Here is a 16,865-nt window from a genome sequence, read left to right on the forward strand (position 1 = left end):
GACTGTGATCTGAAGCATGACAGATTGTTGCTTTGATCATTTATAAAGCAAAAGATATTAAAAGTAAATGTGAAGATGTGTTTCTGTTTTGTTGGCTATTATTGTAAATATAATACCTTTGGACGGGGGATATATTTTGGGTAACACAACCAATGTGAAGAGATTTTTCACAATTTCCACACAAAATCTGAGCAATTATCCAACAAAAACAGCATAATCGACTACGAAAGCAGTTATTTTAATAATGACCTTCGTTGAGAAATACATTGCCTATGACAAAAGTCACCGTATATTTCTGTGCTGACTTTACTTTATGCTTTAAACTTTATTCCACTTGGAGAGCAATGAACAGTAAACAGTAAGTATGAAGAAGATTTAACGACGTTAACAGTAGATTGTACGTCGAGTTACTTGCAGGGAATCACTTGTTCAGTCTGAATGTAGCACAGGACTGGTGGAAATTCACTGCAGCGAAACCTTTGGTTAACATGACTTTGGGAGAAGCAGGATTCAGTAATGTGACCACCACCATTACCACATAACACTGATACGAAGGTGTATACACTGCGTATTAACATACAGATGCATAAGATATGCAGCAAGATCTCTGTGTGAAATTGGGAAACTCGAATGATTCTATTTCAGAATTGCAGAGTGCATGCTCACAAAACTCACCCCAACTTATTAATGCCTCACACTCATATTAGATTGAACTCAAGCCAAGGCCTTTGTGAAATCATAGCTCATTAGACGAGTCCACCTCGTAATGAGTGGCCGGATCCATCAGGAGCGATAAAGCTCCCGCTCTGCACTGACTGAGACCCAGTTAAAAACGCCCGCAGAGCCTCATACCACATGTGAACAAGATATTTGCTTTGAAGCAACAACACAGAGATTTGAATCGCTGTGTCAGAGTGCCAAATATCCTAGGCTGTGAGTGACAGGGGATCCGCTTTAGTGTTGGCTACCTGTTGAGGAGGATTAAACAAATGCAGATGGTGTTTACATATTAAACAAACAAAGAAATCTCTGTTCGGCGAAAATGTTTTCATCAAGTTAGGTGCTAGTTAAAATTCTGAGTAGCTGTAACACAAACCGACACAGTTTTGATCGATACTTATCATTGCGCCTCGTGTTCCCATAGTTGTTCTTCATGGAAACAGAATCCATGGCAGAAGATAAGAGGTCGTAAGTGATGCTTTTCTCGCCTGGGACGGGATCACAAATGACCCTGAGATCACCTCTGAGGAACCAATCGCAGCGTCCGGCCTCCAACACGAGTGCGGTGCGACCTGATCCCGTGCGGGTCGAGATGAATAAATTAAATGAATTACCAGCTGCCTCGTGCGAGCTTACAGGATGCAGGGTGGCATGAGCACGCCATTACAACAATGATAAGGATATCTGCGTGGCCTTGTGTTAAAGGAATTACACATAGCATCCAGAGCCTTTAAGGGAGTCTGACAGTTTTGCGCACACTGGCAAGTTAGTATGACATGAAAATGTGTGTGGCTGCAGAACGGCTCAGCTGCTGCTTGGCTTGAGTCAGGGACACTGTGTGGTTGGTTTGCTGGGGAGTCAAAAAGCAAAAAAACAAAAACGCAGTCTTATTGTGATGCAAATGGACGGTATTGTGCTGAGACAATGCATTAATATGTCTCTTTTGTGAAGATAACATCGCAAGATGCACAATAACACAAAATGATGTCCTCTGAGGTTATTTAAAGAGATATGACATCAAATCCTGACATGGCAAGAAGTGTCTGTCCAACTGCTTTTGTCTCCAGCTTTGATAAAAACCGGTGAAGGATAGAAGGCTGCTTTTGAATCCCAACCACCATATAGGACATTTACATAATATTATGTATATCTTATTCCACTGCATTCCAGAGTTTGAATGTAAACTGAATTTAGGTCTTTATGCGCGAACACAGGAAGAAATGTTGTAGCTTAAACACGAGACACGTGGCAAGGTGTCTGATAACTTTGTCTTCTACCTGTAATCTGATGCTGCGCAGAGAGGAGGGATCAGCCTCCGTTCCCCAAGGTGATTTATGATTGAGGACACGTTAATAAAAATATCAAAACAATCTGAGCTCTGCTAGGAAAGATACTGGTCCGCTACGTACATCATGCTCGACAGGCCTGCGCGGGGAGAATCGCCTGCTCCGTGATATTATGCTCGAACGGATGCCCTGTTGCCCTGCTCCTGCATAGAATATGCAGCTGTTGTTTGTTGTTTTGAGGGTCAGTGGGGGTAGAGCTACTCACACAAGGTGACATTTGTGTGAACATCCCTAGCTTGATAGGTGAACCATCTTGACATCTTAGTCCAAAGAAGCAGCAGCCAGCAACGGTTTGCCTTATTTAAAAAACCTGCGCCAAAGCTTATTTGAGTTAAACGTCTGTTTAATTTAGAGCTACATAGGTCACCTGTCCTTTTTAAAAGAGCACAGTATGCTGTCATAGAAATACCCAGTGGCACAGGACTGAGGAACATGCTGCTGTTTCTGAGTAAACAGCCCTTTCAAATCTGCTCTTACTAAAGGAAACATGTCGGAACTCACTGGAGAGAATATTTCAAATAGTTCATTAAATGCCTAGAATGACTGGATGAAAAGATGTAGTGCTGTTACCCCCCCCCCCCCTCTCTTTCGCTTTTGATGGATTCATATTGAGTATGGGTGTGGACGCAGAGTAATTTAGTATGTGTTAAAAGCCACTGCAGGGATGTAGCCTGTAATACTCACTCAATTCCACATCCAATATCACTGTTTCTGAGATTGCAATGATTTTCTGTCTCTATGTTTTGCCCAAACACAAAATCATCACAAAGTACGCTGCCAAAAAGAAAATGTTCTGCAACATGGAATCCACTCCAAACATGCGTTTGTGCTGATGCATGCAGTGTTACCCTGATGGAGGATCAAATCTCTGAGGTTGATCTGTAGGCTTTCTGCTGTCAAGTGCTTTTAGTCCAACTCATCGTTAATTTGGATGATCTCGCGATGCAATTTCTCTATGTGTGGTAGTAAAATGTAGCTTTGATCGTTTCCTCGCACTGAACACGGCGGCGATTCCCCGGCATCATTCTTCTCCTTATAGGGGGAAACAGGTTAAGACACAGTCTGGCTGCAGAGATTTTCCCTTTCTAAGGCTTTTATCAGTGAAGCCCTTTTAATTAAACAGGTGGGGGATTGTTTCTGCCTGGTTCATAGCTTCCTATTCATTTCAACATCTTTGCACAGTGTAGCAGATGGATGTTGAGACTCGTGCTAACGGTACAGCATCGCAACCAAAAGTTGCATATTGTAGCTTTAATGTGCATTTACAAAAATACCTTTTTTTACACAAATACCTTTTTCCTAGCGTCCATTTAACTGCAGTAAATGGGGAGAAGCTTGTGTGGTTTTGATGTAATTACAACTTGGAATTTATCTTTTTAGTCTCATTGACTGATGATGCGAAACAAAGGTTGTAAACATCGCAAAGCCAGATTCGAGATGGCTTTGGGATCCAGATTAGGCATTTAAACAAATGAGAAAGTAACAAGTAATTGAAGGTCATATTAATTTAAGCACAGCACATTGCATCACATATCCTTCCTTTTGATTTTGCACCCGCACCTGCAAACAAGCACGTGCACTCGGACTGAGCCAGCGGACCCAGCCCATGTCTTACAGTAAGTAAACTAGGTGGTCACTAGTGATCCCGCCTGTGTGTGTCCTGCTCTTTTTGCATTTTTTTTCCCCCTCAGGTTCATCTCCCCCCTCAACCTGCTGCAGGTTACCTGAGTATAATCGATGCTCAGGTGGAGGGAGAAAAAAGGGAAGTAGGTAGTGCAGGAAGTGAGGGAGAGAACACATGCAAACACACACACGTGCAGCTGCATGTTTGGTAAGGAGTTTTCTCCTTCCCTTTCTTTTTGCACGTTTGGGTGCACGTTTAGTGGCGCCTGGAAATGACCAGTAGTTCAGTTATTCGTCTCTTTATTTGTTTAGATTTAGTTTTCATGTATTAGGAAGTGAAAGGGGGAGAAACCGAGAGCAATGGCCCACTGTCTTCTCTTTTTCTTGTTCTCTGTGGCCGGGGTCTTCAGTCCATTTTGTTTCCCGTTTATTTCTTTTGTATTAATGTTTAGTGTTTTTTTTATTTTGAAGCTTTGGATTATAACTTAGTTAACCTTTTGTCCTTCTTCATATGTTGCATCCTCCGATCCACGGGAGTTTTTTCTTTTGTGAATGGAGGGCGTAACAATCCCTATGTGGTAACATTTAGCTACTTTCCTTTGATTTCTTTACATGCTGGATGTGATTGTGTGGTTGATGCCACCTGTATTTTTGATTGTGGCACAAATTGGCTACCTGCACTATTAGTTTCTAAATTAATGGAGGGTGCAAGAACGACTCGGGTGCCAAAAAGAAAAATCCGATGCTGCCAAAATGTATTCAAGTTCCAATATCTCCCTGGAGAGGAAAAAAGGAAAAAGGAAGAATTGAAAAATGAGATGTTCACACAGGATGAAAATGTATATATTTAAGATGATAGTGTTCATTACAGTCTATGGTCACTGCAGTGAAGAATTCCATTCAAAACAGATCCTTTCAGTGAGTCTGGAGTTTTTTTCCACCTGTTCTGATATGTGTAGAAGTCAGGATTGTGGGGTTGAACGGGCCCAGGTCCAGTCAAAGCAAAGGTGAGCAGGGTGTAGTAGCAACTCTTGTTCTGTCCTGAACATGGTCACTTTTAGACACAGTGACAAACAGATGTAGCATGTTGCTCCTTTCCTTTGACTTTATCAAATGTCTCTGCCTGTTACACAGCTGCAGGATCAATACGTGACACATCTCCCAACCCAGACAGGGAAGGTGCACAATTTACACATGTGGCACAGCAGCAGTACCATAAATAATTATTATTTCACTCTTCTGTAACTCCAGACTTATTAACCTAAATTCAAACGCACAGCTGTTGCACACAGATTCTGACTTGTCCGTCTCCTTCAAAGCTGTCTTAGCAGGTCATTTTTCATTTTATTAGTATTAGTATTTCTGTGTCTTTGAATGTGTTGTTTATTACAGGGAGTTTTTTTTTTTTTTGGTTGCTTCATGACACAGTATTTGCAGTGAGGACATTAAAGCAAGCAAGAAACTCTTCTAATCCCTGAAATAACCAAAAAACAAGGCCACAGCTGATAGATCTAATAATCTGCCCCAGTCAAAAGTGCGTCAATTTCACACAGCATAAAACTACATGAAGACCATCAATAATAAAGAATGTCATAGGTTACATAGGTCAAGCCCCTAAAATCAGTCCAATGAGATTATATGGAAACGTTTGAAAGTGTGGTGTGTGGAAACCCACCTCACCCACAATCCCCAACCTTATTAGACGATACAATGAAAGGGCAATATCCTGTTTCCTTCGGATTAGGGCCCCTCGGCAAATAACCTGTCTAGAGCCCAAGAAATCCTAGGGCCAGTCCTAATGAGACACCTCTGTGAGGACTGGGGACAGCCAGGCCACTCCCTTCCTCTCCTGGATCTTTCGAAAGCACACAGAACAAATAAAAAAGAAAAAAGAAAAAAAAATCAAATGACTAACTTTAGATTTGTTGTCAGAAACGGCAACAAGCAGAGTTACTCACGTCTTACACTTCTGTAGCCAAACTGCGAAGATAACTGCTCGGCTTTCGGTCCAGGTTATTTGTTTAGAACGACTTCCTAGCTGGTTCCTTTTTGTGCTGGCAAAAAGAACAACACAGTATCTGAAAGGGCGGCAGGGCGTGTAACGCATCAGAGAGACGGTGAAACCCCCCCCGTCCTTAGCAAGTTGTAGAAGCGCAGCGTTTTCATTGATTTCAAACCCAGTCGTGGTTTGGAATCACTCTCTCCTAACAGTGCAGGAAAACATTACTTGGAGACAAATTTTGCCCAATGTGAGCTGTTTGCACCCTGACACTGGCAAAGTTAGACGCGTATAAATGTCAAGAGAGATGTGTCCTCCTTTTGTTCGCTGCAGAATTTGCCAGCAGCTCATTTCCTCCAGGAACACATTAACAAAGCAGTTAATTCTATCATTAATTAAAAGGAATCACAATTCAGTGAACACTTCAAATTAATCTATTGAGATTTGCTCTCGCACAATGCTCACATTCTATTTTCTTTGTCTCATCAAAGCAATGCGGCTCGGGAGGCGTGTTTTTTTTTTTTTTTTTTTTTTTTTTTTTTTTTTGGTTTTGTTTGTTTCTTCTCTGCATGTCATTTACATCAGTCTGGTCCTGTGTAGCTCCGTTAGCAAAGCATGTCACCACCACTGCCAGGTTTAACAGTCTGGTTCTAAAGGGATCCATCCATGCAATAAATTAATACACTCGTAGCAGTAGCAGGTTTGTCTGCAAACACCCAACGTGACACACTGATTGTGTAGGTGTGAATACTCATAAAGTGGTTTTTAAGTGTCTTTAATTACATTTAGTTTGCTGGTGGTGTAACACACACTTTACGTTAACACAGCAAACAGAGTGTCATTTAAAGTACCGAGCTCATGTGAATTGATCTAAAAAGCCTTTTTATTTCCTCCTTTCATCCACAATAATGCAGCTAAATAGTTTCGTAACACCGGCAAAATATTTGATCTGGCCATTGGCCACACGGAGCTGTTTATCTCCTCAGTCACAGGAGTTGGGTTATAAATACTCGGTGCCTGGCGTCTCCACAGTATAGAGCTACTTGGAGGGTGATAAGGTGCTAATTAGCAACTGTTAGCAGACGTAAAAAACTACATCCACAGAATGAAGCACATTTCGCTTTTGCCACCGAACGTTCAGCTGATGATCCTTTCTCTTCTGCTCGCAGACACCAAGACTTGAGAGATGTCCCTTATTAACACTGTGTACAAGAAACTCTCTTTTTTTTCCTTCTCCTTCCTTCCAGGCAAGCCAGGTCTGACAAATTAAGGCTGCGGAGTCATTAGATTAAGATAAGAACTTATCTTTTACTCCGAGACAGACTTTTATCTATTGTATTTTTCTTCTCTCCATCTCTTTCGTTCCGTCTTTCCCCTCGACATTCACCGCGAGGTTCTCAAAGTAATTGGGATGTTGTTTGACCAGAAAGGCCAGAGAAGTTTTTAACCCCGTCGTGAATTAACCTTCGATGTCGGAGGCAGGTCACAAGAGGTGCAGGTGGAGACATGTTAAGACTCGTTTAAGGGAATCTTGACGTAATATTGTTGGAAGACGGTTTATTCTTTCTGCAGGTGCATATGCCAGGAGCTCTAGAAATGACTTCTGTCTGCTGTCAGTGCTTCTTAAAGCATAACATGTATTTTTGGGGGTCACTGAACAAGACTGGTGTAGGGTCTTCGTCTCCAAGTACATCATTTAGAAATGGTCATCCAAGTTTCATCGCACGCTCCCTGAAAGCTATTTTAAATGACCTTTTAAGGTTAATCACAGCCACGCTCTGTTGAACTAATCTGCATCAATAAAAAGGGAGAAAAAAGCCCAATATCTCTTATTATAGAACCCACGGAAGGATAATTCGGAAAGTAGCTCCCTGAACATCAAGTAAACAGTCGCCATCAGATTTGGCCTCTTTTGTCTGAAAGCCTTGTATGTATGTGACCCGATACTGATACTGCTTTATTTTTTTTGCGTTATAAATATCCAAAGGGGGGGAGACTCGCAGCCCGGAGCAGCAGTATGAGAGCTTTGAGATTTATTGTTCTTCAAAGCCGAACATATGAAAAACACCTGAAATAAACGAGTTAGGCCCTTACGGCGGCAGCTAAGGTGTTTTCATGATCCCGGTGTTTAGAATCCTTTGTTTCAAAGGTCATCGAACCACCTTTTTCTTTGTAGAGCTAATTGTGTCTGCATTCTTGACCACTTTGTCAGACAACTCCACACTGGAGCGGAGAATTCAGAGGAGTGTATGCTGCTTGTTTACTGCGATCAAGATAACAAGGACAAGTCTGTGAAATAACGAAGGCTGGGGCCGATGCAGAAAACACAATATTTTCTATTTTAATGGCGTTAAGCGTGGAAGCTGGAGGAGAGATAGCTTGAAAAATGTAACTAAAGGATCGGATTCAGTGGGATCCAAATGGCAAGGGTAGCTGTTGGGCATGATGACGGGGCTTTGATGTGAGCTATAACTAGCTTTAAGCTCGGCTCGGGCGCATCATGGCTGCATCCTGACTGATGTGGGTATTCCTCTTAGATGAGGGCCACTTTGGCGTGTGTGCCAACTGTACCTTTAATTTCAAATTCCCTAATGTCTCAGATGGGATGACATTAAAGGCGCCGGGGTCATTAGTGTATTGTAATGTTTGCCTACAACTGTGCGAGCTGGACTGTCATCTCTTGGAATTTTGTCATATTCATCAGCGCTCTGCATAATGGGATGAGAAGCTATTTACATATCGGATCAAAATCGCCAGCGGAGAGTATTAATTATTGAAAAAGTGACAGAACCAGAAGAGCTGCTTTTTCCTCTTCAGAGTTTGTTGTCTGCACAGACGGAAAGCCACTCCTCGCCCAGTAAACACAATTATCTCAATTTTAAAGACACCGCGAGCTTCTTTTTTTGGAAGGAGCATGCTCCACACAAAGGCCAGAGCATCTTCTGTCACCAGGGTAAAATGAAGGTTCGCCCTTCATGCCGCACTTTCCCAATAGGCTGTAACAAGCATCCGAGCGAGGACGCGGTACAGCCTCTGGAGGGCCAACGCACTGTGCGGCCTGCGTCTTTGTGTCCGTGTCAGGCTCTGCGTGATAGAACATGCGGATTATCAATCGGTTTCACTGAGCAGCAGACTTGTCTTGACGTAATTATTGAATGGAAATCAGAGGCCCGACACAGAACCATGCAGTTTGTTGTGTACGGTCGTAGCAGGTACAGTGTCAATAACACAAAACTTCAACGCGGCCTTGAAAGACATTCTTCCTCCTCCGAGAAGAAACATAACGCTCAGTGTTAACTGGGACATGCGTAGGAATTATTTGTGCACATGTGAATTGTGCCCGTATTATCAAGCTGACCTACATTGTATTTCTGCTGCCGTAGCTGAGGTGTCACATGTGTTAGCAACATATTTGACTATCACAGAAAGAATCTTACCTGACTCATTGTCATGGCTCCACACACGGGACCTTTTTATGCATTCTCCCTATGGGTGTCATTAAAAATTCATCTCAGTCCTATCGTCTTAATCATTATCTAAAAATCTCTGCGAATTCGTTGTAACCTGTTTTCCACTGATGAAGAAAAGTTTGGGTTTTCTGCTTGATGCCGAGTCTTAAGGTCTCTGTGCGAGAGCAGATTTTACCATTAGGCCATTGCTGACTTGTCAGGTTTCTAACGCGCCAGACATCTGTTTAAACACAGCCATAATGGTGGATAATGAAGTTTGTTTTACCCCCACGATATACAGTAAATCATATGCAAAGGCAATGGGGACAGTACGAATTAGAAAATGCAGGCGGATACATTTTACTGCATTTCCCCCCGTCCACAGTGTCATCCCCTTAAGCTGCCAAGAGAGTGTAGGGGGGTGAATTCATGAGGGTCTTCTGTAATAGGCTGGCACACACACAGGCACAGCCTGTGGAACCTTACAGGCTGCTGAAGCTGGTCTTGGCATTGCTTTTGGCAGCTATGTGCTCTCTCACACTACACATTCTTTCTGGGAAAAAAAAAAAGAAAGTTTTAACTAGCTGGTCTTACCACTCCTTTATAAATGAGGAAGCCCTTGGCATAAATAGATCTACATGTTCATTTGGTATATTAACAGAGACACACAGTTAAAGAGTGTTCATTACAATTGTAAATTTCTGCCCTCAGGCCCTTAGCCTGGCGCTAGATTACATGAGGTCTATGCTCACGGACAGCGCCTGGCATCTGATTGAGGGTCCAGTGCAGCTAATTAATTTCATTAGAAAGTGAAGTCATCTTCTAGCAGGAATTAATATTTGGAGCGTCATGTTGCTAATTTATTTCCAGATTTAATTAGCTCAGAGAAGAAATGTTGCTTGGGCAAGAGGACTTTTTAATTATCAGCTTGGATAAATTTGAAAATGTTGATGCCTAAGGGTTGAGTTAATTAAAACCTGCATTATTTTAACTTTAATTAGCTCCCATCTTTGTTTTTCTTCACCATATGGCCATGTCCTGTAGTCAAATTTAGTTAATTAAGCTAATTAAGCTAATCATTTTAATTACTCAAGACAATGTGATTGGATAGAGGATGACTACAAGTTTATAGCCAAGTACTTGTTTTTCATTAAGTTGAAGGGACAGAGTTATTTCTGATTGCAGTTGGCAAGCATAGCAGAGTAGTTTAAGAATGTGACAGCCTCTGAGATATTAAGGCTGAAGTCTAATTGCATTCCTTGATAATAAAAAACTCTTGTCACCAGCACAACTCTTTTAGAGGAGAAATGGTTTACTACACAGTCTTTAAGCTTTCTGCTGGTATGCTGATGTCGGCCCCTTGTATTCCATCTGATTCAATAATGTCTGAGCTTACTCGTGTTTAAAGAGTTTCAGCGTCACTACAGGTGCTCTGCTCACTGCCGGGAACGTGAGGGAGACATAATAACAGACACACACCGATGTGCAGATAAAGTCTTCGTCGGGTCTCACGGCGTCCGGCGTCTTTTGCGTTTGAATTCTAATTGAGTACTGCCTGTGGAAGCTGGTGGGAGGGGAAGACATTGCCCTTCCCCTTCGTGACCCCGGAGTGTGGGATGGCCGTGGCGCGCGGCTCTATGTGAGCTGCTAGCAGCTGTGCGTCAGTCTGGACACAAGCTGGGACCATCCAGAAGCCAGGCCTAGCCGACAGATGCGGAGGCTAAACCCAATAATGAAATAATACTGGGAGACATCATGTCCGTGGTTTCCATCATTGTTAAAAGATTTTGGTAGCGAGTACCCCCACTTAGGTAATTTGTTTCCATGTATAATCCTATTGCTCACTATTAAATTAAACCAACTGGTCATTTCAGTTCGGAGCCTATAAATAAACTGGTTGCTATGTGCAGGGCAGTATGTGGGACGTCTCATCTGATTAGAGGAGAAGCACTTAATAATTTGAACTGAAAAAGGTGACCTTCAGTGTCAGGTGACCTCAGTGGTCTGCCACACATATGGCCCTGCAATATTACTAATGTCTGTTCCTAATGTATTTGCACAATCCTGATGCAGGACCACTCTCCACAGATTGTTTTGGACAAATGTTAATGTGTGGCGAGACGGCAAAGTGGACCGTGCGAGAGCTGTTTACATGTTCAAGAGCACTAATGTTTTGGATGACGGGTGCACTGGTCAAGAGAGATGATAGGCCCCTCTCTGCTTTCATCAGAGTGATGCTCTCTCTCTCTGTGTGTGTGTGTGTGTGTGTTTTCAAGTTTAGGCCAATGCTGGAGGGGAGGGGCCCCCAGCCTTCTCACGGTTGCGCTGTAACTTAGAATGCAATGTGAGAGCAGAATTAGTCACCACATCCCCGACAGGCAGTCACCCACCTCACCACCTGTGTACAGTAAACGGTCCTGTCGCTCATTAAAGCCGCTCACCTGAGCCGCCGAGACTGACACACTCACCTCATTTCTTTACCTCTGGCTGAAGACAATCAAGAAGACCATTGCCAGGACGTGGATTTATGACACAGAGAGTCCTAATTAGTCTCATGTGGGTAAACGTCAGATCCTCAGGTCAGCGCTGTCTAAACGCTTCTAAAAAGTATGTTCATGTACCAGTAAAGTGAAAACACAAATATGCATTGGAAAGAACGTAATTATATTTTCTATGAACACAATGAGGGAATGTTGCAAAAATAAACATCCTTTCTGAGCAGTTTCATTAAACACAGGGCTACTATTTAAACGTTACGTTGAGTTTAGACAGTCACAGCACTTGGTTAAAGTTAGAAAAACACTGTTCTGGCCTCGCAGAAGCCAATGCGACAATGACTTTACACACAATGTGCCCATTAACCTTGAATCAAACAGTCGTTCTCTAACCCGAACCAAATGCTTTTCTTGCCTAAACTTACCCAAGCGCTGGTCTCTGGAGTCAAACTCACACCCGACACTAACGTGAACTGTTCGTATTTATAGTCTAAATGATTCGTGATTCATTGATTCATACTCTTCTTAATGTGAATAGTCAGTAGTTGGTGGGCTGCTGCAGTGAGTTATTGAGATTTTTGACACGTTGTTATTTTTTCTCATCACTGACATTTGTGGCCACATAACTGTACTTTTCACATCTATAACAGGTGAAACATGGCATAATATTGTGCTCTTGAGTCAGCTGGGTCAAAGAAATCGGTTTTAAGACACAGACGGTGATGTTGTTTCTCCTCACCTAAATAAAACAAATGATTATTATCGGGCCCAGGTTTGGCCCACGGTCTGATAAGCCTCTCCGTGGCCAAGGAGAGCTCCATGAGGAGCAGCTTAAGATTAAGATGAAAGGAGGGAAGCCATGAAAGCCTCAACCAGCAGAAAGAGAGGAGAGCATCTGCTCAAAGGCCACCACCCCACGCCCGGATCACCATCTCCAGAAGAACTCAGGCATGGAGCCTCCATCTCCACAGCTCCACACTAATTCTAGTGCCCCCGCCACACGCAGGCTAATTAAGGCCATGCATTTATTTATGACTGAGCTCATTAAACAGAGAAAAAGCTGGTCGCCGGGTTGAAAACACATTAGTCCCCGAGGAAACTGCCTGTGAAGTCGCTCTCCTCAGGCTGTTTCAGGTCACAGATTCTGAATCTTTGTGACATATGAGGAAACAGCGAGCTGCGATGCCTAAAAAAACCAAAAAACATCGGCTCTGAGGCGATGAAGTGATGTTGCAGGACACTCTTCAGGGTATATTTGAAGCTGCTTGAACTGGTCCCATAATTACATGTATAGGTCATTGACCGGGGGATGAAAAAGGAATTTCACTTTCAGGGCTTGGTCTCTGCTAATTTCCTGTTCTTTACATTCAGATGTACTCGTATGCCTTTAATATAATATGACAACTACTGCAAAGAAGGGACACTGAGTGAAAAAAAAAAAAACAGCGCTTGACAGACATAACTCCAGTTTGATAAAGATAAATGCTTCATCCTCAACCACACCCCACCACCCACTTTTTTTTTTATATCACTGTGGTATTTAAGTTCATTTAGAACTTAGGCAGAGCTATGAAATGAAAGACAGAGGATATCCCTCAGGTGTATTTTCTCTCCCTGGAGTGCTTGTCTTTCTCACTCACTCTTTGCCTTGTGTGTATGTGTGTGTGTGTGTGTGCGTGTGTGTGTGTTTAAAGGGCATAGACAGAGAGATCTAACACAGATCCTACTCCCTTCCTTGTAATTGCAAAGATAATGCCAAATCACACAGTCTTTGGCTGAGACAACTCGCAACTTGATTTAGTGCTCTTTAATGGCTTCCACTTCCAAACTCTGAGAAATTCTTTGTTTCTACTTGTACTGTTCAGCTGCTCGCCTCAACTGGAAACACGCCGGAAATATAGAAAGTTTTATATATATTTTCATATGGATGAAGACTTTGACGCGCGCGCATTTGCAGGGGTCCCACCATCACTGTAAACCTGATCAGGTTGTTGTCCTCATCTTGTTATCCACAGGCTAATGCTGAAGGATTATAGCAAAACATGCATAAACTTTATGTCACATCATTTTTAGCAATTATGCAACTATTCATCGCTAACACATGCAGTTTATCATTGCAATGAAGGTAATTCCTCGACCTTTGCACTCTTAAATCTTTTATTTTTCGCACAGTATTTGTGTGCAAGGGAGCATTGGGATAATCGTCGTGGTGTGTTTGCTATGCCGCATGCACGGAGGGGCTAAAATCAATCCACAGGATACCCACTCAGGGCTTCATTTTAGGATGGCTGATAAACAACAGCATTTGGTGACCTTTTGGTGTTCTTATGGGGGATTTAACCCCCTGCTCAGAGCTGCACCATGCTGGTGGCTCCAGCCGACAGGAGCATGATGCGCGCTGGAACTCAGATGGGACTTTTTCTGCAGGCATCGCAGGACACCTGCGCAGGAAAACCATGATATCACGCGTTAGGGTCCTCCGATTCACCGGTCAGCGCGTTCGATTCATCACGCACGGTCACAGGCAGTGCGTAGAGGTCTATTGTGTGTGAGGGAGTCTGCGAGAGAGAGGGAGAGAGGGGTGGTGGTGGGGGGGTTGGGGTAGAAGCGAACTGTCTATGCGCTGTAGGACTCTGTGTGAGATGCTTTCAACAGCAGGCAAACTGGTTCTGCACTTACTGTGAGAGGAAGCCCTGAGTGTTTAGAGTACTCAGCCCACTTAATGTGTTATTATTGTTACTACATTCTTGAGGAGAATGGGAGAAAATGGAAAAAGGAATGCTTTTCAAGAGTCAGACCAGTAAAAAGGGACGGGATGTGTGTGTGTGTGTGTGTGTGCGCGCGCGCATGTTTATGCGAGAGAGTAAACACAACATGAATGTTGAATATCTCATTCCTTTTGTATTTACACTCCATTTTTCATTGTCTCATAAAAGCTGCCTCTGCCCAGATGTCATGTTTGTAATATTCTCCAGTGAAATAAACATTTGTGTCAATGCAGACATTGGCTTCCATCTCCTTAAAGTTGTGTATTTATTTTTTCTCTGAAAAAGATGATGAAGTTACTGTTTTATAAAATGATTAAAAGCCCTAATGTCATAATAGTTGTTTCCGAGGTCGTGTTCTGTTTCTAAGAGGGGAAAACTGATACTTTGTCCATACATTGAAGGAAATGTGCAGCAAAGTTTCCTACGTAAAAACACACATTTATTCCTACATTTTATTTTGAAACTCCGTTTGCATGCAGACCGTTTCTGCTTTGAGTAAATGTGGCTTCAGGAGGACAAGAGTCCTGGACTACATTACAAGTGCATTTTCAATGTGAAGGACATCTGAGTGTAAAGTGAGCCTCATTTTGTCGGGAGGTAAGAAGCCTTTTAACAGTAAAAAGCAAAGCTTCAACAGTGCTCCTTGCACCAGCGTTCACAGCAGCCATAATGGAGAAGATAGAGTTACCTGCTACTTCAGGCCGAACACGACTGCCAATAATTGCCTTACCAATATTTGCATGTCCCTCTCTGTGTTATTGAACACCCTGCTAAGTAACTGAGCACCCGAGCTCAGGCACTATTTTAAGTTGTTTGCTGATTCCACGGTGGGCTGAAACAAGACAATTATGAACCACATTTCGCACCATTATGGTGTTTTAGGGGGCTTCAGGTTTCACTGAAAGCTTGGATCCTGGTCGACTGAATGCCATGTTAATGTACCAGCTATACAGATGTGTGGTCTGCAGACACGTGCTCCTCTCAACACGAATTAACACCCTGGGTCATTTTCTTCCTGTTTGTGAGGTCTCATTTCTGTGAATTCGCCGCGGTCAGGTACAAGACACAGCGTGGGGCTGTTGAATGTGTTGGCGGCAGCGACGTCGAATTACAGAGTTTGTTTTTGACAGGAAAACTATACAGTCGCACACGTTTGATGGCACTTCTTAGGTGGTTTTAGTGTCTTGTCTGAGAACACTCGGAGGCATCGGGGGCAACTGAGCCACATCCACCTCACGAAAAAGGGCTCACCTGAGATCTGAATCCAGGACCTCTTACACCTTAAATGAGAGTCATACACCTAGAACAACAAACCGGGCAAACAGTAGGAAACACAAAAGTTTTTTGTTTTTTTTAATACATTTTTTTCCATGTGCAAATGTTACTGTCCTCACATGTGAAGCCCAAAGTCCCAGATGGAAAACAAAAACCCCAAAAGTCTGTGTTTCACAGAACAAATATCAATGTTCGTTATGGGTGAGGTGTCACATTTGAAGCTCCCAAAGCTTGTAGTATACTCAGGTTATGTGTACTGTATACAGGTACAACTATCAAATACTATGTAGACTAATTATTTCACATCAAATGTACCGGGCAGAACCCATTTTACCATATGTACTGTAGGTGAGATTTTACATTTAGTTTGGATATGGAAGCCCCATCTTTTTCCAAGCTTATCTGTCATTTTATTTTTTTTTAGTGGGAAAACATTTTACTGTATGATTAATGTGCACATTGCTTCGGGACTTTACTGTAGTACTGTAGTACTTTACTGAATTTAAGTACACACCGATATTTAAAAATGATCATCCATTTCTTTATGCACGTTGCATTAGATTTTTAAATGTAAGCACAGATCGCTCTAATCACTGCTGTCAAACTCTACAAGCTTGTTGCCATGAGGCCAGCACGTTGCTATGTGTTGAGTCTTCACAGACAGACAGGCTTGCTGATGCTGCCAGCATTCTTGTTAATCTTATCATCACAATATTAGCAGTGTTTTTGCATGATCATCATCACCATTCGCTATATGTAAAACACTATTCGAAATTGATTGGCAGAGCGTTCATAGTCCTGTTTGGGTAATGGGCTTGATGGAGATTTACAGTCATAGTACCCTGATTTACGCTGGATGTTGTCTGATCTTGGAAGCTACAGGAAGCAGCTCCGGGATGAGTTGGGTTTTTTTTATTTCATGTGTGGATACTTCTTTAAAGAGTCTGTTAGATTGGATTCACATCTCCAGTGGAAAAAAAAGACTTCTTTTAAGAAAAAAATGTTGTTGCAATTATTTCTATCGAGATAAAATTGAAATATCTGTAGCTTATTGCAGCAGACTCATGTTCACACCAATGAATGTGAAGCACAGCCTGTTTAGAATATTTAGATATTATAGATAATTGTAATATTGTAAAATAGTTCAGATGAAGCTCTGTATTTATAGATGCACCTTTTTTAAAATCAGA

The sequence above is a fragment of the Channa argus genome, chromosome 8, assembly GCF_033026475.1.
Source record: "Channa argus isolate prfri chromosome 8, Channa argus male v1.0, whole genome shotgun sequence".
Classification (NCBI taxonomy): domain Eukaryota; kingdom Metazoa; phylum Chordata; class Actinopteri; order Anabantiformes; family Channidae; genus Channa; species Channa argus.